This window comes from Cervus canadensis, chromosome X, assembly GCF_019320065.1.
Source record: "Cervus canadensis isolate Bull #8, Minnesota chromosome X, ASM1932006v1, whole genome shotgun sequence".
Classification (NCBI taxonomy): Eukaryota; Metazoa; Chordata; class Mammalia; order Artiodactyla; family Cervidae; genus Cervus; species Cervus canadensis.
The window spans coordinates 10,755,821-10,781,313 of record NC_057419.1 but is presented as its reverse complement, the minus strand read 5'-3'; the positions used below and the strand labels follow the sequence as shown (position 1 = coordinate 10,781,313).

The 25,493-nt window shown below is 45.9% G+C and overlaps 1 protein-coding gene across 4 annotated transcripts in view; it reads right to left on the bottom strand.

Annotated features, from left to right (window-relative positions):
• Window positions 1–25,493, bottom strand: part of LOC122434556 — a 456,430-nt gene that overhangs the window by 348,776 nt on the left and 82,161 nt on the right. For 3 of the 4 annotated variants that reach the window (XR_006267400.1, XR_006267402.1, XR_006267401.1), the window contains exons 4-5: window positions 19,248–19,695; window positions 7,200–7,398 (exon numbers count right to left, since the gene is read on the bottom strand). The exons of the other annotated variant lie outside the window; for it this stretch is intronic. The gene's annotated coding sequence lies outside the window, so the exon portion shown is untranslated. The remainder of the gene's footprint in view (window positions 1–7,199; window positions 7,399–19,247; window positions 19,696–25,493) is intronic. 4 annotated transcript variants of the gene reach the window in all.

Below are 25,493 nucleotides of genomic sequence, written 5' to 3'. Positions count from 1 at the left end.
GGGGTGGAGTGGGGTATGAGAACTCAGTAGAGGGGACGTGACATCTGAGTAAGTAGATATCTGGTGACATCATTCTAGGCAGATGGAGATTCAAGACCAAGGATCAAGAGATGTCACCTCCATCTTTAAGTAGATGTAGACCAAAAAGTCAATGAAAGTGAAAAGTGAAAGTGAAATCGCTCAGTCGTGTCCGACCCTTTGTCGGACTGCAGCCTACCAGGCTCCTCCGTGCATGGGATTTTCTAGGCAAGAGCACTGGAGCGGGTTGCCATTTCCTTTTCCAGGGGATCTTCCCGACCCAGGGATCAAACCTGGGTCTCCTGCATTGCAGATAGACGCTTTACTGCCTGAGTAACCAGGGAAGCCTATAAGTCTACAGGGAACAACTATAAGTGACCAAGGAAATGTTATTTATTTTGTACACTATGTACTGGCATTCATCATTCTACCCATAAAAAAAAAGGATCAAGAAAACTGAAGAATTATCGTAGGCAAAAGGCCATCATCATATGATAATCTGCAGTATCTCAAAACAGGGTTAATGGCAAACATTTATTCTTCTCCTTAAATTTTTCATTTTCCTAATTTTGTTAAAGTCCTGCCCCTCCTTTCTTGATAGTCAAGGCTTACTGCTCTGAATAACTTGGAACCTTTGATACAAGACTTTTTTTAAAAATAAATTGTTTATTTTAATTGGAGGCTAAATATTGTAGTGGTTTTGCCATACACTGACATGAATCAGGCACAGATGTACATGTGTCCCCCATCCTGAACCCCCCTCCCACCTCCCTCCCCAGCCCATCCCTCCGGGTCATCCCAGGGCACCAGCCCCGAGCATGCATCCAACCTGGACTGGTGATCCATTTCACAGATGGTAATATACATGTTTCAATGCTATTCTCTCAGACCATCTCACCCTCGCCTTCTCCCACAGAGTCCAAAAGTCTGTTCTTTACATCTGTATCTCTTTTTCTGTCTCGCATATAGGGTCACCGTTACCATCTTTCTAAATGCCATATATATGCATCAGTATACTGTGTTGGTGTTTTTCTTTCTGACTTACTTCACTCTGTATAATACGCTCCAGTTTCATCTACCTCATTAGAACAGATTCAAATGCATTATTTTTGACGGCTGAGTAATATTCCATTGTGTATATGTACCACAGCTTTCTCATCCATTCATCTGCCAATGGGCATCTAGGTTGCTTCCATGTCCTGGCTATTAATACAAGATATTTTGTATCGAAAGAACAGTGCAGACTTCTCCCTGAAAGTCCCAAGTAGAGGTTAATTATGCAGTCAAATGCTCTACCACTGAGCTATACCCCCTCAAGTTGCGGTTAATTATGAACAGCGATGGCAAGTGATATTCCCAGATGCTCCATTATTTTCTGACTGCACCCAAATTGTGATGCATCGCAGTGCATAAAGGACAGTAAACAGACGTGGACAGCCTGCCGCACCGTCTGGTATCAGCATTCTGTCCTCCTCACGGGCAGTTGCCACATCTTCTAATGACAACAGCAATAATCACCGACATAAGAATTTGGCACTTCCCTGGTGTCTCAGTGGTAAAGAATCCCCCTGCTGATGCAGGAGACACGGGTTCCATCCCTGATCCAGGAGGATCCCACAGGCCGCAGAGCAACCAAGTCCCAGAGCCACCACCACTGAAGCCCACACACCCTAGGGCCTGTGCCCTGCAACAAGAGAAGCCACCGCAATGAGAAGCCCCGAGCACGGCAACTAGAGAGTGGCCCCTCACTCCCTGCAACTAGACAAAAGCCCAGGCAGCAATGAAGACGCAGCACAGCCAAAAATAAACAAAATTATTAACAAAAGAATTGCTCCTCATAATAACACTAGGAGATAGTCTCATTTCTTGAATACTTAATGCCCTGAAAGCAATTTATGTAAATCATCTGCCTTTAGGATCAACCCATTACGATCAGAGGAACTATTTAGCCTATTTCACAGTAACAGAAAATGAGACTCCCGGAGTTTATACAGGTTGCCCCAAGGTACCCGTCCAGACGGCGTACTAAAAAGCAGAAAGATGTCTTTGCCAACCAAGGTCTGTATAGTCACAGCTATGGTTTCTCAAGCAGTCATGTACGGACGTGAGAGCTGGACCATAAAGAAGACTGAACACCAAAGAACTGATGCTTTCAGATTGTGGTGCTGGAGAAGACGCTGGAGAATCCCTTGAACATCAAGGAGATAAAGCAGTCAATCTGAAAGGAAATCAACCCTGAACATTGATTGGAAGGACTGATGGTGAAGCCGAAGCTCCAATACCTCTGGTCACCTGATGCAAAGAGCCAGCTCACCAGAAAAGACCCTGATGCCGGGAGAGATTGAGGGCAGGAGGAGAAGGCGGCAACAGAGGAGGAGATGGTTGGATGGCATCACCGACTTGATGGACATGACTTTGAGCAAGCTCCTCGAGATAGTGGAGGACAGAGAGGAGCCTGGTGTGCTGCGATCCATGGGGTCACAGAGAGTCGCACACGATTGAGGGAGTGAACAACAAACAACCCACCCAGCAGGGGACACGGGTGACGAGAAGCTGATGAATCTACAGCTTGGAAGCTGAGCGATCTATCCTTCCCGTCGTGTGCCCACAGTGTCCATGTCGGGAACACAACAGGTACACAATGATCTTTAAGCCAGTAGATGACATGCATTGCAAGATAATAACGTTTCAAGATAACAGTTCTCATCGGTAAGGTGCTTTCCTGCTCCCACGCGCCTGAGAACTTAAGAACAGTGATGGAGGGCTTCGCTTGTGGTCCAGCGGTTAAGAATCTACCTCAAAGGGCAACCAGACACCGATACCTGGGGTTCTCTACCTGGTCCAGGAAGATGCCATGTACCGTGGAGCAACTGAACCCATGCGCCTCAACTACTGAGCCCGGAGGCTGCGATTACTGAACCACATGCGCCCTAGGGCCTGTGCTCCCCAACGAGAGAGAGGCCGCCACAATGAGGAGCCCACACGAGGTAAGCAGAGAGTAGCCCCTTGTGCCGCAACTAGAGAAAGCCCACACATAGCAATGGAGACCCACCACAAGCCAGAAAAATAAAGAAGAGTGATTGAGAATCAGAAGAAGACAGGAGGTTCAACATGATATGCACAAATGAGGGTATTCATGAATTCACAGTCTATGAGAATTTTGCAAATTTCTGACGGCGAAATGTATTGGTCTGACAAAGTCAGTTCCCAGGCGGGTTGATAAGACGTGCTGGGGTCCCCGAGGAGAGAGGGGTCTGGGGGTCTCGAGGAGGAGACAGGGGTCTGGAATTCTCAAAGAGGAGGAAAGGGGAAGGACAAACTTGGGTTTTTTTTTGGCCTCTACATTCCTTAGTCTTAGGCACATAAAACCATTTTTTTCTTTAAGCCGGGAACTGATGAGTATAGAACAATCAACTCCATTTAAACTCTTTACTAGGGATTACATAACAACAATGTATCCTGCTTGAGGACAGTTTCTCCTTCCTGAGAACCTTCTGACTAATCCTGATATCTTAGAATGTGTATCATGGGAGTGGGTCTGGTAAAATTTTTACAACCTTGAGACTTTCGTTTGACTTAACTGTCATAGCCAGTTAAAAATGTACATAATTCCCTTGCTAAAGAGGGGGGCACTCTCCACCCCTTTCTGATGTCTATGTTAGAAGCTTTCTCTGCCCCTTTTCACTGTAATAAAACTTCTGCCACCCAAGAGCCCTGAGTGGTCAAGCCTGGTCTCTGGTCCTGAAGCTAAATCTTCTCTGGAGATCACGAATCCGACACCATTCACCGTAAGCTATCAGATCTTGTATCCTGACGTGAGTACTTAACAGGGAAAAAAAATCATCTCACAAGCACTTGGGTCATTTTGTAAATTGAGTGTGCGGTTAATGGAGAGTGAACTCCCTAAATTAGTGCTTCCCTGACTTGTCTGATGATAAGAAGCACTCTGGGAAACTTGTAAAAAGTACTGATCCTTGGATAACAAGTGTGGGAACAGCAAAGCTAAGTGTCTTTCAGAATTACTTTCCCGCTTTGCTTAGTGTGTCAGTTGACTAATCCCCGTTGATTCAGGACAAGCAGAGAAAGGCAGACACATAAACAAAGACAAACAAAAAAAACACTGTCATATTCGTCTATGGTCCCTCAATTGCTTTCACCAAAAATATTTTAAAGAGAGGGAGAGAGAGAGAAACAGACATCTGTCCATCGATACGTTGGATCTGCAATTTAGCAAACTTTCCAAAGACCAGATATATTAATTTTGTAACTTGACTGATTAACAGGACAGGGAAAATTCCCCCAGGCATATAGATGATTTTGTAAAGCTTTCCATCCAGATCTTGACCTGAACTATGTAAGCGAAAAGATAACTCTGTGAAACCTTCCTAAGTGTGAAGATGATAAGAAGTTTCCACTGGAGGGAGGGGATCTATATATACTTAGGGCTGATTCACCTTGCTGTACAGCAGAAGCCAATACAACATCCTAAAGCAATTATCCTTCAAATAAAAAAAATTTTTTTTAAAGTTTCCACTGCCCAAGAATTACTTTTCAGAAAACTTGCTTTTGTCAGAAAAGCAAAGTCACCTTCTTTATTCTAAGAAGACAATGTCATTCGATTAGACAAACACTGTCAGGGTAGAAGGCGCTGAATGTGCTCCAGACTAATATTATCAACATTTAAACTACTCTGGATACTAGGCTACGCTCAAAAGCGGTCAAGAGCACAAGCTTTTCTTGTAGTCTCCACCTCTGACCCCTCACACCAACCATCTGTATAGTTTATATAGATTTCACGGTTTGAAGGTTCAGAGACACCTTCATAAAGTGTCTTTACCTCATAGAGACAGATCCAAAACATAACAAAAAAAAAAAAAATCACAAAATATATGATGTCCCCCCCTACCAAGAGTGATAGTCATAAGCATAAAACAGTAGGCTATCACTGCCAAAGACATCAGGCATCAAAACTGTCAATGCAGGATGTAAAATAAATATGTATTAAATATCTAAAAAAAAAAAAAAAATAGAATTAACAACACAAGAAGCAAAATATCATAAAAATGGCCAGGAAGATTTTTGAGAGATCAGCAAGCAAAATTTTTAAGTGGAAAAAAAAAAAGAGATAGTTCAAACTTAAAAGAAAAAAACAACTAAAACTAAATGGAAGAATTATAGACTAAGGTATCTGAGGTTTATTTTGGGTCGTCGTTCAGTCATGTCCGACTCTCTGTGACCCCACAGACTGTAGCCTACGAGGCTCCTCCGTCCATGGGATTCTCCAGGCAAGAGTACTGGAGTGGGTTGCCATTTCCTTCTCCAGGGGATCTTCCCGACCCAGGGATCAAATCCGGGTCTCCTGCATTGCAGGCAGACGCTTTTCCCTCTAAGCCACCAGGGAAGACCCTGCTAATAGATTATAATATAAATGTATACGAACAATGCAGAGTGAGCTACAAAAAAGTGAAGTTGAAAAAATTAAGCGGAAGTTTTAGATTCAACTGACTAAATAGATAAAAAGAGCCAAAATACATTTAAGTGGATTTTTTTTTCTAATGCAGAAGAGGCAATATTAAAAGAAAATAGTGGAGAACTCTGCAGCTTTGGTGAAAGACAAAAATCTTTCGAATCCAAGACCAACCAGTTTCAAGCTGCAAGATTAAAAAGAAAGTTGAATCATATGTTAGCCAAATTGGTAACATCAAACCCAAGGAGACAGAAATTTTGACCGCAAAATGCATGTAATAGAAAAAAAAAAAAAAGTTCATGATTCCTGTGCTAGGAACTCAAAGCAGTTGAAGACATAAAATCAACTCAGGAAAATTATTCAAAGAAAGCAAAAAGATGGTAATAATAAAGATAGCACCAACTGACACAGAAAAAGACGTGAAACAGAGTTAAAACAGAGCTGAGTGTCCAATTTTTTAACAGAAGGTAAAACTAAAAATCAACTGAAAAACTGTCCCAGAAAAAAAGAAAAAAAAAATGAAGCACACATAATTGATGATGGAAATGAACTGGGAAGATAACTACATTATACTCCATATTTCAAAATTTAAATCATACACATTCCTTTAAAAACATTAAGACAAAGTAAAAAAGAAACTGAAATCCTACATGATCCGATACACATGAAATAAAAATGGTATAACTACATTTCTGTATAAAGTGGGCATGCGTTATATTTCACAAGAAAAAAAACAGAAAATAAACATTGCAACAAGGTAGAAGGATACAAGATTGATACACAGAAGTCAACTAATTTCTTTAATAATGAAATGTAAGGAAGGGAATGCAGAAAAAGTGATACAGTTTAGAATTGCACCAAAAAATAAAATATGCAGAAAAGAAATGTCACAATGTGACCAGAGCTTGCTATGTTCCTTCCTTCCCTGGTTTGTGATGCACTCACTGAAGCCTTCCATGCACCCAACAGAGGAGACAGCAGCCAGATATAGGCACTTTCTCTTCTTGATGTTCAGTTGCTCAGTCGTGTCTGACTCTGTGATGCCGTGGACTGCAGCACACCAGGCTTTGCTGTCCTCCACCAGCTCCTGGAGCTTGCTCAAACTCACCCACTGAGTCGGTGATGCCATCCAACCATCTCATCCTCTGCCATCCCCTTCTCCTCCTGCCTTCAATCTTTCTCAGCTGTGTTCACCTCTTTGTGACCCCATGGACAGTAGCCCACCAGGGCCCCTCTGTCCCTGGGATTCTCCAGGCAAGAACACTGCAGTGGGTCACCATTTCCTCCTCCAGGGGATCTTCCTGACTCAGGGCTCAAACCTGGGTCTCCGGTATCACGGGCAGATTGTTTATCAGAGTCTGAGCCACAGCACATCCCATATAGGCACTTACACTAATTAAAATTGGACTTCCCTGATGGTCCAGCGGTTAGGAATTCACCTTCCAATGCAGGGGACGTGAGTTCCATCCCTGCTCCGGGAAGATCCCACGTGCCAAGGGGCAGCAAAGTCAGTGCTTGGCAATGACTGAAGCCCGTGAGTCACAACAAGAGAAGCCACCACAATGAGCGGCCCACACACGACAGCTGGACAGTAGATAGCCCCCCACTCACAGCAAAGCTAAAGAAAGACCCAGCTCGCGGCAAAGAAGACCCAGCACGGCCAAAAAAATAAACAAACAATTTTTTAATAAAAGATTCTTAATTCATTACTCACCACTAAATAAAACTGAAAGCTCAGTTCTTGAGTCACGGCAGGCACAGTTCAAATATTCTCTTTTCCACACGCAGCTGGTAAAAGGTATTTTGGGAAAGAGATGCTGGACTAGAATCCATCACGGAGAAACTCACAGGTGAGACAGTCAAACGGAGACCCTGAGTAGCGTCAGGGTCTTTCAGGAGGTCAGCAAACTTTTCTGTAAAGAGTTGGAGAGTCAATGTGGTAGGCTCTGTAGGCCAAAGAATCTTTTTTCGCAGCTCCACACTGCTGTCTGACAAACATCCTTCTGTAAGTCTTTTGTCTTACAAAAGTCGCCATGGACCGCTCGCCCAGGAGTGTCCATGACTGTCTTCCAATAAAACTTTATTGACAACACGTGCAGGGGGCCAGGCGCATCCCAGAGGCTATAGTGTGCCAACGCCCACAATAGCGGGATGGGCATTCAACGAGCGCCGTGGTTTCTCATTTCCTTGGACTGCTCTTCTGCTAATAGGAGAAAACGACTGCATCACAGTAAATTAATATTTTATCCCCCATCCCCCAAGTACTTCCCTGGTGCCTCAGATGGTAAAGCGTCTGCCTACAATGCAGGAGACCCGGGTTTGATCCCTGGGTCGAGAAGATCCCCTGGAGAAGGAAATCGCAACCCCACTCCAGGACTCTTGGCTGGAAAACTGCCATGGACGGAGGATCCTGGCAGGCTACAGTCCATGGGGTCGCAAAGTGGAAGGTGTCCAGTCTGATGATTTGATACGTTATATATTATAGACATCCCCGGTGGCTCAAACGGTGAAGCATCTACCTACAACACGGGAGACTCAGATTTGATCTCTGGGTCGGGAAGATCCCATGGAGAAGGAAATGGCAACCCACTCCAGTATCCTTGCCTCGAAAATCCCATGGATGGAGGAACCCAGTAGGCTACAGCCCATGGGGTCACAAAGACTCAGACACGACTGAGCAACTTCACTTTCACTTTCCCCATAGTACTTGCGGAAACACAATATATTCAACAAAAAAGAAAAAAAAAAATCATACCAGGACATTGTTTTTTTTTTCTCTCTCTCTCTCCCACAAACGGTGTCCTGCCCTCTAAATGTGAGTGAGGCCAGCTCTGATGTCTACCATCTCTTTCCCCAGCGCCACGCTTCACAGACTCCACTAAAGAACGCACAGCAATCGCATGGACCGGGCTGGCTTGAATTAGAAGCTTCCTGGGGAAGGTCACGTCCCTTAAACACACGAACGTTTTTCAAACGGAGGAGGCGCTTCTGAGAGGCGAGCAGCCGTGATCCAAGGCTGGCACTGGGGAGCCCTGTTCGAAACGGTCAGCAGCTTGTTAGGCAGAAACCCTTGACGTCTGCCTTCCGTGCCTCCTGCCGTCTTTGATGCTGCGTTCTCCACATGTGCCTCACTCCAACGAGAAATAAAAGCTGTCTTCCCTCTCGACTGGCACAAAGACGCTGTCTGGAAGGGCTTTAACTCGGAGCTCAGGGCGTACATCTTTCACAAGCCTCCCCCGATCTCCCCAGGAGGCCACCCTCGAAGAGATTAATTCAGCAGAACCCTTGGGGCTGCCCCCACCCCCACCCAGAGATAGAAACACTTGAGGCTCTGGACCCTTTACCAACAGCAGGGCTTTTTGCAGGTACGTGAACAGAAAAGTGCTCACCGCTCAGTAAACGTGACCACAACCCCGACACGACACAGACAAAGCTCATGTTCACCGAGAAAAAAATTCTGAACCACGGGGATTTCGTTCACGTGTAGGGCCGGGTGTCAGCCATGGGTTTCCTTATAAAAACAGCGTGAAACTGTGTTTCTGGTTTTTGTGTTTTTTTAAATTTTATTTATTTTTGACTGCCCTGCGTCTGTTGCTGCACACAGATGTTTCTTGACCTGCCGAAGGCTGGTGCTATTCCTCCGTGTGGTGTGTGGGCTTCTCCTTGAGGGGCTTCCCTTGCTGTGGGTAAGGGTTTGCAAGCTTCACTATTTGCAGCTCGGGGGGTTCAGTAACTGCAGCTCCCAGGCTCGAGACCACACACTTCGTTGCTCCGCAGCGTGTGGGATCTTCCCAAATCAGGGATCGAACAGCTGTCTCCTGCATTGGCAGGTGGATTTTTTTTTTTTTTTTTTTAATCACTGAGCCACCAGGAAAGCCTGTGACACTGTCTTCAGCATAAGTGCTACACCCACCACCACATACATCAGTTTTCCCAACTGCTCCTTAATGAAGAAAAGAATCTATGCGTGCAGAGAAAAGCCAAGGGCAAGAATGACAACATCTGGACTGCTTTCTGGATGCAGAAATTTAGGAGATGTGCACTGAAATCCCTCAAAAATTGGGGGTAGCATTTAGTAACCTCTGCTGCGAGCTCTGTGCAAAGTTGATCCTCGTTAAGTAAGTGCTGAAGCCATAAATCACCTTGCAGCTGACACGACTATCTGACCGCGCCTCTGTTACTGGGTGTTTCTTAACCTCAGACTGAATCCTCAGAAATGCCTTAAATACATACATATATACATTATCCATAACTATGTGAAAGTCGCTTAGTCGTGTCCAACTCTTTGCGACCCCATGGACTATACAGTCCATGGGATTCTCCAGGCCAGAATACTGGAGAGGGTAGCCTACCCCTTCTCCAGGGGATCTTCCCAACCCAGGGATTGAACCCAGGTCTCCTGCATTGCAGACAGATTTTTTACCAGCTGAGCCACAAGGGCAGCCCAAGAATACTATCTATACATATAAATACACACAGAGAGACACAGACAGATGATAAATACACATGTAAATAGGCATGATAGAGACATACACACATACATAAATGATAGATAGGGATAAAGTAAATGAGCATTTATTGAACATTGTTGTTGTTTAGTCACTGAGTCCTGTCTGACTCTTTGTGACCCCATGGACTATAGCCCACCAGGCTCCTCTGTCCATGGGATTCTCCAGGCAAGAATACTGGAGTGGCTTACCATGCCCTCCTCCAGGGGATCTTCCTGATCCAGGAGTCAAACCCACGTCTCCTGCACTGGCAGGCGGGTTCTTTACTACTGAGCCACCAGGGAAGCCCTTATTGAACGCTGCAACGTCTCCAAGTCCCCGTATATAATCTATTTTTCAGTTGTCCAGATAGAGATTGAAGCTCACAGAAGTTAAAATGGAATTGGATCACGTAGCTAGAAAGGAAATGGGTTGTACACCTAACCCTTGACTTGCTTGGAAGTTATGTACAATTATCAATTCTTACAGGATATATTATATTTAGATGAGATAGCTTAGGGCTATGAATTGCTTCTACATAAAAACTGCTACCATGATGAGACGGTCCCTGAGGGTCTAGCGGCCAAGACTCTGAGCTCCCAATGCAGGGGGCCTGGGTTCGATCCTTGGTCAGTGAGCTAGATCCCACATGCTGCAACTAAGATCTGGCACAGACAAATAAATAGATATTTTTTTAAAAGCTGCTACCATGCTACCATACATGGGACTTCACAGGTGCCTCAGTGATAAAGAATCTGCCTGCAATGCCTGAGACGCAGGAGACGCTGGTTCGATCCCTGGGTCGGGAAAATCCTCTGGAGAAGGGAATGGCAACCCACTCCAGTATTCTTGCCTGGAGAATCCTCACGGACAGAGGAGCCTGGCGGGGCTACAGGTGATTGAATCGCAGAGTCGGACACGACCGAAGTGACTGCGTATGCACGCGCAGACCATAATACATATATGTGTGTGCATATATACACACATTCATGTGTATGTGTGAATATACGCACACGTACAGACACATATTCATTTTTTGGCAAAGACTTCCTTCGTTTCACACAAAGTCGATGTCAGATGCTCTCACAATTCGAGATGAATCAGGAACGGAAAAGACCTTTACGAGATCCAGCAAGGAAAGAACTGTCTTTCAAAAGTTTCATCGATTGATTTAGAGTAGGTATAGGTCGATCTTGTCTTTACATCTTCAGGAGAGGCTCAGGAGAAGTCCTACGTGCAAACGTGTCGGAGAAAAGGCATACAGAGAGCCAGGGGTGGGCTACGCGTTGCTGCAACGCTTGGTCTTCTCACTGCGGTGGACTCTCTTGTTTCAGAGCATGGGGCTCTAGGGTGTGAGGGCTTCCGTAGTGGAAGGTCGCGGGCTCCACGTGGTGCACGGGCTGAGTTGCCTTGAGGCAAGTGGGGATCTTCCGGGTCCAGGGAGGCAGCCCGTGTGTCCTGCGCCAGGGAAGTCCTGAAGAATTTAAATGAGGTGGTTCCCAGGATGGGCGGAGCCGTAAGACACTGCCCACAGCCCCATCCTCGCCTGCCTCTGTTGCTTCAACGTGCCTCTGCGCCTCTAAGCCTGGCGCCTACCCACGTTTGGCGCAGGTGACTTTTTCTGCTGTTTCCTCTCTCAATCCAACACCTTTTTAAATGTCAAGATAAGAATGTTCCTGGCCACTCTCCCAGTCTTTTCAATGAGTCAGCAGTGCCTCTGGATCTGCAGATGGCCGACAAGCACAGTCAGACAGATACAACACACTCTCCTCTGAATTTATCTACACGTATCACTCTTGATCTGCTAGCTTTAGCTGCTACATTAGAAGGTAACCTAATCTGTCCTTTCAATCAGCCTTGCAATTGAGGAGATGTGTGTGTTGCAAGCATTTACAATCAGCTCTAAGCCACTGGCTGGCCAACAAGCAACTCTCCTAAGACTTTCTAAGCTTTATCTTGCTGTTGTTGTTCAGTTGCTAAGTCACGTCTGACTCTGGTCAACCCCATGGACTTTGCTCAAATTCATGTCCATTGAGTCGGTGATGCCATCCAACCATCTCATCCTCTGCTGTCCCCTTCTCCTTTTCTCTTCAACCTAATGAGTCAGCTCTTTGCATCAAGTGGCCAAAGTATTGGAGCTTCAGCTTCAGCATCCAATGAATATTCAAGGTTGATCTCATTTTAGAATTGACTGGTTTGATCTCCTTGCAGTCCAAGCGTCTCTCAGGAGTCTTCTCCAGCACCACAATTTAAAAGCATCAATCAGTAAGTCAAAAGCTTTATTATTGTTGTTATTTTTCTGCAGGTCCCGCAGAAACTTACATTCTTCATGAAGGTGCAGAGGTCAACCTTCAGAGTCAAATGTCGGGGTCCCATTAAACTAGAACTTCCAGCAAGCAAATTGTCCAGCATTACAGAGGGTCTGAGAAGCTGAGGCAGAAACTAACCACATGGCACTTCTGTTGCTTAAGAAATGAATCTATCTTTCCTCTCCATGGTAACCAACTATGTTCAAAAAACACGTGTATTTTGCGACATTTTCTTCCCTTGGTTCTTCAGTATGTTTTGGTATTAAAAGCCCTAATATCCATCAAGGATGCAAACCATGGGCTTCGCTGGTGATCCAGTGGTTAAGAACCCGCCTGCCAGTGCAGGAGACGCAGGTGCGATCCCTGGTCAGGTAAGGTCCTACGTGCCCTGGAGCAACTAAGCCTGCGCCCCACGACCACTGAAGCCCGCGTGCCTTAAAGCCTGTGCTCTGCAATGAGAGAAACCACCCCAATGAGAAGCCCCTGCCCCTCAAGTAGACAGCAGTCGCCACTTGCCACCACTAAGGAAAGTCACTGTGCAGCAACGAAGATCCACTCAGCCAAATAAAAAAATACATATATACACATTTGGGAAAAAATAAATAAACAACGACTAACGTTTGGTCTTGCCACCGCTGCTGCTAAATCTCATCGGATCGTCCCAGATCCCAACTCTCACCTCTCACCTCTGATCTTGGTGCCTACCGCCTGCTTGATTATGTATCAACGTGAGCATATTGATTATCTTTATCAAATCGATCACGATCAGCTGGCCCCAAACGTGTTTCCCTGTTCCTCCTCCACTCTGGGCTTCTTCTTCCCAACTTTCTTGCTGGTCACACCGCAGTTCTGCCGGTTCCTAGGACACTTGGAACGTACGGATATCTTCGATGGTTCTATTTCCTTTTACTTCTGTCGGCACAAGTCTGCTGCATACCTATTGATATAAAGTGTCGGGCAAGATTTTTTTTTTTTTTTGGAATATTCCCTTGATTTATTCCTTCCTCTGTTTATCTCAACAGCCAATTCTTTTCTCCTTAGTCAACATGAAAGACTCCTTATTTCAGAGCAGGAAAATTCCCAGAGTCTACGTTCCCAAGTCACTCGTCTGCAAAGCAGTCCCGAACTACCTATGTGCTTGTTCTTAGGGGAAAAAATTTAATATTTTTACTTAAATATTATTAAATATTAAATAATATTTAATATTTCCTACTTCATGACATTTCTTTGACCTCATTTGCTGTGACAGCTGGCATATTCTGGCATGAAAAACAATCGTGTATATCACCGCCAACATCATATATTTTATATAGTGCATTCCCAACTATGTTATAACAAGTGAAGTGAGGTGAAAGTCGCTCAGTTGTGTCTGACTCTTTGCGACCCCATGGACCAAAGGAATTCTCCAGGCCAGGATACTGGAGTGGGTAGCCTTTCCCTTCTCCACGGGACCTTCCCAACCCAGAGATCAAACCCAGGTCTCCAGAATTGCAGGCAGATTCTTTACCAGCTGAGCCACAAGGGAAGCCCAATATTGTAAGAACTTAGCAAGTAAGAAGAAGCTAAAAATGTATACTCTTCCTAAACCCAAATGGCTAGCCAGTTTCTTTTAGCCCGATTTCACCCATTAACTGTCGAACTTGCCTTTCAAATTCTACAAATAGCAGGAGTCATTAAATTAAGCATCTCCCTTTGTCTGACTTTAGAAACTGCAAACTTTTGCCGGGTTATGCGGGAAAACATCCAAGTTAACCCCGTGGGTCATTATCGGACGGTGAGGGATAAAATACTCTTGGTACTTTGGGCCATCGAGCGAAGCTTCTCCATTTCAGCCCATTTTGCTGAAAGCATGTGGTTACACGTGGTTCCTCTCTGACTCGGTCGCTGGACAAGAAACCCTGCCGACCAGGTACCAGGTTAGAGCGGGTGTCGTATTATGTGCCAATTATAGCAGCTGGTTGCTTGCAGGTGACTCTGCTGTTCTGTGGGCTTCCTAGGTGGCACAGTCATAGCACCCACCTGCCAATGCAGGAGACGCAGGTTTGACCCCTGGGTCGGGAAGTTCCCCTGGAGAAGGAAATGCCAACCCACTCCAGTATCCTTGCCTGGGAAATCTCACGGACAGTCGAGCCTGGCGGGCAAAGAGTCGGACACGACCTAGCGACTGAACAACAACAATCGCTACAATAGTTGTTCTTCACGGGGCTGTGACGTAACGTCCACGCAGCTCCCCCAGGAGAAAGCCACCATGAATGAGATCCAGGCGGGGAGCTTTTGGATGGCCCCATGGGCAAGGCAGGATGGAACAGGAGGGCCTTGGGCTCTTGGCTCTGATCACGTCCAACGGTTTCCTCTCCGCGGTCCAGAAGGGCCAAGTGTCACAGAGGGGACCCTCCCTGGGAGACATGAAAGGCAGCCCTAGGGGGTCCCGACCTCTGGAACGTAATCCCTGCATCGTCTTTCAAAGGAGGCTCTTTGAGGGCCAGTGTCACTGGTCACCTTCAAAGAGAACCTTTAATCTGTCCGGCTCAGCCCGTGGAATCTGCCCTGTTACTGATGGCTCGGCGGTAAGGGCCATCAAGAAAGGAGCCCTGTTCATGGGGGGCCTGCTGAGGAAGCCGGGGTCTTGGCCACACACCCGTCAGCAGGAGTCCCTGCCAGAGTGGGACCTGCCCAGGAAGCACGACCCACTCAGTGGGCGCAGCGGCCCGTGTCTGCCTCAGTCTGTGGCTTCCAGCCGTCCAGGGCACTTCCGGGCAAGCTGGCATGCCAGAGAACCACAGCAGGCCCCGAGGAGCCAGCAAGACAAACTCAGATGCGCACGCCCACCCCGCAGTGGGGAACACCTGCTCTCTGCACCCCCACCCCCAGATACCATCAGCCTGCTCTGAAAATTACAGAATTATCACAAACCATGGGGCCGCCAATGTAAATAACACCCATGTGCGTTAGTTACTCAGTCTTGTCCTACTCTTTGTGACCCCACGGACTGTAGCCCACCATGGTCCTCTGTCCTTGGGATTCTCCGGGCAAGAATACTGGAGTGGGTACCATTTCCTCCTCCAGGGGATCTTCCCGATCCAGGGATCAAAGCCAGGTCTCCCACATTGCAGGCAGGCTCTTGACAGCCTGAGCCCATCAGGGAAGCCCTTTGTGGAGATGGAAATCTGCAGTTCATGTAGCCACGAAGGGAATAACGCTAACTGCATCATATATATTTATCCTTTTCAAATTATGTTAAACTTCATTCAAACTGCCCAGAATAATAATGCAAAAAAGAAAAAGAAAAACAGAAAGATGTTTGTATTCAAATGATCTGGCTCTATTTGCAAAAAGAGGGGTGAGACGGTAAAATGCAAGTTGTTATTTACAACTATAAATGTAAAAAATAATACAAATGGGAGCGCAAAGTCACTTTAGTCGTGTTCGACTCTTTGGAAACCCATGGACTGTAGCCCACCAGGCTCCTCTGTCCATGGGAGTCTCCAGCAAGAATACTGGAGTAGGTTGCCATGACCTCCACCAAGGGATCTTCCCAACCCAGGGATCAAACCCGTATCTCTTATGTCTCCTACATGGGCAGGCAGGCTCTTTACCACTAGCACCACCTGGGAAGCCCAAATACAAATATAGAGTGCCTACTTAACCTTGGATTAATTAACTAGGTGGGCTTCCCTGCTGGCTCAGTGGTAAAGAACCCGCCTGCCAAAAAGGAGATGCAGGCCCAGGGGAAGATCCCCTGGAGGAAGAAAGGACAACCCACTCCAGGATTCTTGCCCGGAGAATCCCATGGACAGAGAGGAGCCTGGCGGGCTACAGTCCACAGGGTCACAGAAGAGTTGGACACGACTTAGCAAGTAAACATCAACAACAATTAACTAGGTAGTGATGAATTATCTTTCATGCATTATTCATCCAAATACTGCACAATTAGCCATAATTCCTCAGAGCTCCGAGGGGATTTTGTAAATCTTACGGCGCACAGATGTGTTATGCACTGCAAGGTAAGTTCCAAACAGAAGCAGAGAAACTACCTTTTCCTGGACAATTCCCACGTGGGAACATCTGAGCCATAGTTTTGGTTTGTCCTTAAACCATGAGGTCCTGGGACTTGCCTGGTTGTCCAGAGGTTAAGGAACCACCTTGCACTGCAAGGGGAGGCACGTTTGACCCCCGGTCAGAGAATGAAGATCCCACATGCCTCGGGGCAACTAAGCCCTCCAGCGCCACAAGCAGACAGCCCATATTCTGCACCTACTGAGCCCACACACCACAAGTAGACAGCCCGAGTGCCGGAAAGAAAGATTCTGCCTGACACGAAGAAGGTCCTGCCGGCCACACCTAAGACCCGAGGCAGCCAAGTAAATAAATGTTTATAAATATAAACCTAGACAGCATATTGAAAAGCAGAGACATTACTTTGCCAACAAGGATCCATCTAGTCAAAGCTATGGTTTTTCCAGTAGTCATGCCTGGATGTGAGAGTTGGACCATAAAGAAAGCTGAGCGCCGAAGAACTGGTACTTTTGAACTATGGTGTTGGAGAAGATTCTTAAGAATCCCTTGGAGTGCAAGGAGATCCAACCAGTCTATCCTAAAGGAAATCATTCCTGAATATTCATTGGAAGGATTGATTTTGAAGCTGAAACTCCAATCCTTTGGCCACCTGATGTGAAGAACTGACTCATTGGAAAAGACCCTGATGCTGGGAGGGATTGGGGGCAGGAGGAGAAGGGGGCGACAGAGGATGAGATGGCTGGATGGCATCACCGACTCGATGGACATGAGTTTGAGCAAGCTCCGGGAGTTGGTGAGGGACAGGGAAGGTTGCGTGCTGCAGTCCATGGGGTCGCCAAAAGTCGGACACGACTGAGCGACTGAACTGAAGTGATCAGAACCCGTGGATTTATGTTTAAAAAAAAAGTAAGGCAGTGAAACTGATTATTAGACGTCTTTTCCTGCTGTCGCGATGCATCCTGGTTGGTGTTTGGCCCAGTCTAAACCTGTCTGGGGCTCAAATTTTTACTTTAGCAAGGGTCTTCCAGGGTGCTTAGCGGGCTGGTGTTGAAAAGCCATTTTCATAGTAGATGTTGTTGTTCAGTTGCCAAGTCGCGTCTGACTCTCCGTGACCCCGTGGACAGCAGCACGCCAGGCTTCCCTGTTCTTCACCGTCTCCCAGAGTTGGCCCAAGTTCCCGTCCATTGAGTCGGTGACACCATCCAACCATCTCATCCTCTGTCGTCCCCTTCTCCTCCTGCCTGCAATCTTTCCCAGCAGCGGGGTCTTTTCCAGAGTCGACTGTTCACAGCAGGTATCCGAATATTAAATCATAAATGCCGTCTACTATGCACACAGTGCGCATAGACCTCAGCTCATCTTTTAAAACTGGGTACATTTAAAAATTTACAAATAAATTTGGGGCCCGTACTTTTTGTTTGTTTGGTTTTGGCTGTGCTGGGATTTGGTTGCCGTATGCCAGCGTTCTCCAGTTGCAATGAGAGGGGGCTACTCTCCAGCTGTGGTGTGTGGGCTTCTCCCCGGGGTGACGTCTCTGGTTTCGGAGCACAGGCTCCATAGCTGTGGCTCACAGGCCTAGCTGCCCTGTGGGATGTGGGATCTTTCCAAACCCACGTGCCCTCTGCATTGGCAGGTGGATTCTTAACCGCTACACCACCACGGAAGTCCTGGGGCCTGTACTTTAAAGCGGGAGATGAAACCCTGGATTTTGAAAGACTCCATTCGCTACATTAGTTCACCTTCTTCCATTCAAATTTGGTACCCCGAGATTCTGTTATTCTTCTCCACGTATTTCCTGGCAACTGCCCTACTTTCAGTAAGCAACTTCTCTGTCTAATGGACGTCCTTTAGCAAGCGATAGCTGCTGTCTCTTGTTACTGACGGAACACAGGAAAAAGCTGGAGAGTTGGATACCAGGCATCCTAGTCTGGGCCTCCCTGGTGGCTTAGGAGCAGCCTGGAGGGCTACGCACGGTACATGGGGTCGCAAAGAAGAAGAGACGATGAAGCAGCTAAACAACGACATCCTAGTCTAGCATTTGGACTGTTGAGTTCTCTACAGAAAAAAATAAAAGTACAACCCCCAAACTTCAAAAGTCAAAGCCCTGGGCTTCCTAAGTTATCTCTGCTCCCAGACTTCGTAAGTATCTCTGCTCCCAGCCTTCCTTAAGTATTTCTGCACTTGATCAGCCTTTCTCTTCAAGGATGTAACACAAGTTAAGAGAAGAAGGAAGAGGGTGAAAGAGACGGGGAGGGAGAAAGGAAATTTGCATGCGTGCTTAGCTACTCAGTCATCTTCAACTCTTGGCCAAAAAATAAGACTTGTAGCCCTCTGCCTCAAAAAAAAAAAAAAAAAAAAAAGAATTGTATTAAAAGAAGAAGAGGAAGAAAATCACAGGACCCGTATGTGTTTGTTCTCTGTGCTGGGTATGGGACTCTTCTGTGGGAGTCCCAGCGATCCTATGCTGCCTGCTATTTCCCTTGGGATCTATCGAGGAAGCAGGCTTCCTATGTTTAGGGTTTCCTGGAAAAGGGTTCGATAAAGGTGCCAGGTAAACTATAAGGCTCACAGTTAAACGCGCATTTCAGATAAGCAGTGGAAAAAAAAATACGTTGAGACATCACACGGGCTTGCAGTTTCCATCAGCTGCAAAAACATAGCAGATGTTGGAGTGAAAGAGAAGAAGGAAGCAGGAGAACTATAAACTGAGAGCCGTAACTAGACACACGAGGCGTCTGGGGGCCACGGAACACGGAGGCCAACAGTCTGCGGCAGCCACGTCTGCCGGGAGGACGCCCTCTGAACCACAGGCTCAAACAGGACCAAAGGCTCACGGCCCGGAGGCTGGAGCTCTGGACACCTCAATATCCAGGCTGTCCTCTAGAACAGAAACATTTTATAAGTATTTTTTCTTCTGCAAAAATGGATAACATGCTTTTACAAACACACCTGTTTTAAAAGGCTTCTGTTCTCGATGAAATTCACGCATATCGGAAGCCTCCGTCAAAGACGCTTGCTTTTTTTTTTTTTCTTGCTTTTGCTCTATTTTTAATTGCAGCGTAAAAAAAGAGTTTCATAATCACATAAAGTCTTATATGCTTTCCCAGGTGCCTACTTTAATTACAAGAAAAAGAAAAATACAGTTTAACATGCATTTACATGCCTCCATTGGAACGCTGCAGGGGTGATTTCTGACACGTCATTTCAAAAATCTGAACCATTTGTATCTGGGGGAAAAAAAAAGATCTAGCCATTTACCTCTGAGATGAAACCAAAATGCTCAGTGGGTTCTGACTCATCTTGTGCTCATCATGGATCTACATACGATGAAACACTCTCCGTTTGCTTTCCCCAGGAGCAGGATCAGTTTAATGTTTCTAGAGGCTTCTTACGTTACCTGTAAGAGAAGGATATGTCAACCCACTCTGGTATCCTTGCCAGCGAAATCCCATGGACAGAGGAGCCTGGCGGGCTACCGCCTATGGGGATGCAAAGAGTCGGACACGACTGAATCGACTGAACAACAATACGTTACTCGCGTTATCTCGACAGCAACAGACCTCAAAGGCACAAGCTACACCGTAGGAGTCCAAAGTCACACAGGCGGTATCAATATTCTGTTTTCACTTCAAGAGCCCCGGTACACTGGTCCTGATAACGAACTTCTTTTAGAAAATCAAATTCCCATAATTTCATGGGATTAACAGGATTGCCTAGCTACTGCATTCTTCACTGAGTAAAACCTTCCCAGAAATGCTTCTGCTATCCTAGTTGCTGGTAGTAAAACCAAAACCGCAGAGAGCGTACCAACAGCGCCGTCAGGAATAACAAGAGATGCGGGCGGGAAGATGAATGAAATCTTTGCCCAGTGGATGCTTTCAAGGTACAGGACCTCTCGACGATGACTGTTAAAACCTCATCAATTCAATCCTTTGTTACTTACCCAAACCAAAGACAGACTTGAAAACGAAGAAGGGGAAAATGCCCAAAAAAAGACACTTTTGATGACGTACCAAAGCTTGTGCCAAAACCGACATCGATCATATGCTGAAATCTCTTCTTGAAACACTGTCTGGCAGAATCTCTCCTGCGAGCGTGCGTGAAAATCAAGAGTAACACGTCTTCAGATCCTTAAATCTCAGAAACGCCTTTTATGGAGTGTGACTATACTGTCCTATTCTGCCAACCAACAGGGGTTGGTTTATTTCACAGACACGAGGGGCCTTTGGTGCTAAAGTTAGGTTTACCGAACTAGACTCTGCTGGCGTGCAGTGCAGACCCGTCCACGTGAAGAACCTGCAGGCTAACATTTTACAGCTAATCCTTCGGCTCACCTCAGTATTATGTAGTAAAGCTGATGATTTTGATAAATTCTGACAGCTTTATTTTTTAACGTTTATTTATTTTTAATTGAAGGATGACTGCTTTACGTTATAGTGTTGATTTCTACCAAACACCGACCTGAATCAGCCACAGAAATTCTGACATTTTAAAAAGCTATATTCTGAAATGACTGCTTTTGTCCAAGGTACATTTCTCCCCGCCGCCTTTTTTTTTTGTATTTGAGGTCCTCTTTTATTTGATACACTCCTGTCTTGCAAGGCTTATCTCTTAACTGTTCACTGGTCCTGGAAAAAATGTTAAAAACCCGCAAGACTCCATTTCTGAGGGACAGAAAGAGAGGGTCTTTCTGTCTTCCAAAGCAGCTCTGAATCCACTCTGTTCATCAATCTGGAGGGCGCGCATTTGGGTAACAAGAATTTGGGTAGTGAAGGAGAATTCATATAACATGTTTAGCTCATGTATACCTATGTGTTTAATTTTATTCATTTTTAAGATTAATTTATTTCTGGCTTCTCTAGGTCTCTGTGGCTGCACCTGGGTTTTCTCTAGTTGCACCGAGCAGGGGTTACTCTCTGGTTGCGTTTCCCAGGCTGCTCATTGCGGAGGCTTCTCTTGTTGCCAACAGTGGGCATGAGGGCTCAGTAGTTCTGGCGAATGGCTTAGCTGCTCCTCGTCATATGGAATCTTCCCAAAGCGGGAATCAAACCTGCATCCCCTGCACTGACAGGCAGACTCTTAACCACTGAGCCACCGGGGAAGTCTCTATTTGTTTATCTGTTTGTTTGGCTGTGCCGGGTCTTAGCTGCGACACACGGAATCTCTGCGTTTCCGCAAGCAAACTCTTGGCTGCAGCGTGTGTGATCTGCTTACGTGAGCAGGGATTGAATCCAGGCCTACAGGGATGCAGCGATTGCTCTGAAATCCTGATTTCAATGCCTGTGGATCCATACCCAGAAGTGGAATTGCTAGATCCCACAGTATTATTATTTTTTTTTTTTTTTGTGGATCCTCTGTATCGTTTTTTTGTAGTGGCTGCGCCAGTTTCCATTCCCACTGACAGTGCATGAAAGAGAAAGTCGCTCAGCCGTGTCTGACTCTTTGTTACCCGCTGGACTACACAGTCCTTGGAATTCTCCAGGCCAGAATACTGGAGTGGGTAGCCTTTCCCTTCTCCAGGGCATCTTCCCAACCCAGGGATCCAACCCTGGTTTCCCTCATTGCAGGCAGATTTTTTTTTTTACCAGCTGAGGCACCAGGGAAGCCCAAGAATCCTGGAGTGGGTAGGCTATCCCTTCTCCAGGGATCTTCCCGACCCAGGAAACGAACCGGGGTCTCCTGCATTGCAGGCAGATTCTTTACCAGCTGAGCCATCAGGGAAGCCCTTGGTGGATATGTAACTGACTCCAAAAACGGACGGCTGATTAACAGGCCAGTGTTGTAGCCGATGCTGAACTTGTAGAGATATGGGGCTTGGAGGCCATGAACACATTCCTCAACTCCAACTTGTGTGACAGCATCTTTGGTTATCTGGCTGATGATATGTGTGTTCCAGAGGATGTTATTTGGAAAGAACAGATAATGAGTTAGCAAAGAGGATCCAGGGATTTCCCTGGGGCTCTGGTGGTTAAGAATCCACCTTCCAGTGCAAGGCATGCAGGTTTGATCCCTGGTCGGGGAATGAAGACCCCACATTCTGTGAGGCAGCTAAGTCCTCACACCTCAGCTACTGAGCCTGCCCTCTGGAGCCCACGAGCTGCAGCTCCTGAGCCTGAGAGCCACAATAAAGATCCCGAGTGCCGCGACCAAGACGGGACACTGCTATAAACAAACGAACTTAAAAAAAAAAAAGAGGACCCGTATCTCAATCCTTCGGAACAAGGCCCTAAGAGGAACAAGATGTTTACCTTTTTTGAGAGGGCACAAATATTACAGAGACATTAACAGACTCGAAAATAACAAACAGCATGAAGCAATACACGTCGCCACACGGAAAAGAGAGCGCCAGGGGGAGTCTGCCGTATGACGTAGGGAACCCAAAGCTGCTGGTCTGTGCCAACCTGGAGGGGTGGGGTGGGGAGGGAGGTTTGCGGGGGTGGTGTTCAGGATGGGGAGGCACACATGTATGTCTGTGGCCGATTCATATCGTCAGCCAGTTCAGTGGCTCAGTCGTGTCCGACTCTTTGCAACCCCGTGGACTGCGGCAGGCCAGGCCCCCCTGTCCATCACCAACTCCCGGAGCTTGCTCAAACTCATGTCCCTCGAGTCGGCGATGCCGTCTAACCATCTCATCCTCTGTCGTCCCCTCCTCCTCCCGCCTTTCCCAGCATCAGGGTTTTTTCTCATGAGTCAGTTCTTCGCATCAGGTGGCCAAAGGATTGGAGCTTCAGCTTCAGTATCAGTCTTGCCAATGAATATTCTTATTGATGTATGGCAAAAACCATCACAATACTGTAAAGTAATAATCTCCCAGTTAAAATAAATTAATTAATTTTAAAAGTAACAATAAAAAAGGATGGGGGTGACACATATATACCTATGGCCGATTTACATTGCTGTATAGCCAAAAAAAAAAAAATCACAATACTGTAATTATTCTGCAATTAAAATTAGTTTAAAAAATAACAACAAAGATAAAAAAAACTCTTCCGTCAATCTTGCACCTTTGTATGTATTTTTGACTCGATTTTCCTAAACATTATTTTACTCACGGATATTACTTTTAACATAACGATGAAATATATAAAGCCTCAAATTTATGATTAAAAAAGAAAAACAAATCCATAAATATTACATGTGTGAGAGTCGTATATAAAAATTATTTTAAAAAGTTACTTCACTATGAGTTCAGTATAAATCAACAGTGTAAATATATCAAACGCTAGTGCCATTCTGACTTCATTAACGAATCCATGAACACCAGGACAATAAATAAGGAATAGCTCCATTTCTCACGTTTCGACTACCCCGAGGGCGCCGTTCTGGGTTCTGAGCCATCTGACGCATTCAACATGGTTATGAAGAATGTGGACAGATGTTCGAAAGGGTGACCTTCACAGCTGGAATACAGAAAGTCCTCCGTTGGAAAAGAGAGCTAGAAACTCCAGCCCAGACCTGGAGTGGAGAGACACACTATTGGAGGATTGTTATCCTCCAATCACAGCGTTATAGAGTTGTGTTAGTTGCCCAGCCATGTCCAACTCTTTGCCACCCCATGGACTATATATCCCGCCAGGCTCCTCTGTCCATGAGATTCTCCAGGCAAGAATACTGCAGTGGGTGGCCATGCCCTCTTCCAGGGGATCTCCCCAACCCAGGGATTGAACGCGAGTCTCCTGCATTGCAGGCAGATTCTTTACCATCTGAGCCACCAGGGAAGACCCCGAATCACACAAGTTGCCTCATTAAAAGCTGTTCGGTGTTGCTGGTGAACACTTCCTGAGAAATCAGGCAGAGACACTTCAGAGAGATCTGTCGTCTCAGAACAAGTAGGAACTTTCCATCTGTGCAAAACTAGAAGTGACTCAGAAGGCAATGAGTTCCTTAATCTTTAATGAAGGCGTCTCGCAGATTTTTTGATGAGAGGATCTATGAATTGCGTAGACAGCTGGATTGGAAAAATTAAATTCCTTCCAAATACAACATTCTGTAATCTCTACTCCGATGAGATTCAGATTTCCAGAAATTTAAAGTTACATCTACGTGCTATTCTCTTTCCCTCTTCTGCCCGCTCTCCCACTGAAGTCCGTGAAAATGAGGACCATGGCTTCATGAGCCTGGGGAATCTATGATTTTCCTCCTTATATAATTCCAGAATTTGCTGCTTTGGTGCTGGTGGCGGTAGTGATTTAGCTGCTAAGACATGCCCGACTCTTTGCAACCTCATGGACTGTAGCCCGCCGGGCTCCCTTGTCCAGAGGACTTCCCAGGCAAGAATCCTGGAGTGGGTTGCCATGCCCTTTCTCCAGAATTTGTCGCTACAGCGCTCTGAAAATGTGGAAACTGGGGCATGGATCCCTGTTTTTCTCACGTAAACACTTCCCTCTCTTCTAATGCACAGGAAGAACGTATAACATTTAATCAAGTGACCAAAAAGAGATGTATTAAAGGACAACGGAATTTTGTTTCAACTTTTGGCAAAACATAAGAGTATTTCTCAGCTAAACGAAGGAGAAACCATTTGGCTAATTGAGTATTTTCTGATTTTTCTTTGAGACTCCTTTTTCTATGCTACTTGGCTTTGGTGTAAGCGGTGGAAGCCAAGAACAATTAGAACACAAAGAGGGTTTTGAAAATATTTGAACTTAATTCAGAGAGTTAAACGTTAGGTGGACATTACAGGCTTAGCAGCCAAGCTGTAAGAAGTGAAATACATATCGTAAAACAATTCCCTTGAGATTTCCTACTGTAACGACGATCGTAAAAAGTCCAAGTTTCATGAAGCCAAATGCAGTTCTAAACACCCGACTGAAAGGCACCATATGAAACACACTGTAATTTTTATGTCTGTAATGCTGAGGTAGGGAATCTCTACACCGCACAGTCGGAACGTTTCAAAGTTAACTTACGTGAAAATTATTTCAATAGATACTTCTCCAAGCTAACAAATGTTTGTGTGTTTCCTTCACGCACTCATTGAAGGGTCTTCCTGCCTGGTGACGACATAGGATAGCGTGGAGCCAGATGGGTGCTCCTCCAGAGAGCTGGGTTGGCACCCAAGAACGGGATGGGGAAGATTGCAATCTAGGAAAATGGCCAACATCACTTCTGCCTTTAAATGAGGAGACTGAGGCCCCCAGAACTGCATGGGGAAGATCCAAGATATTAAACCACTTACAGGGTGTGCCTCCAAGC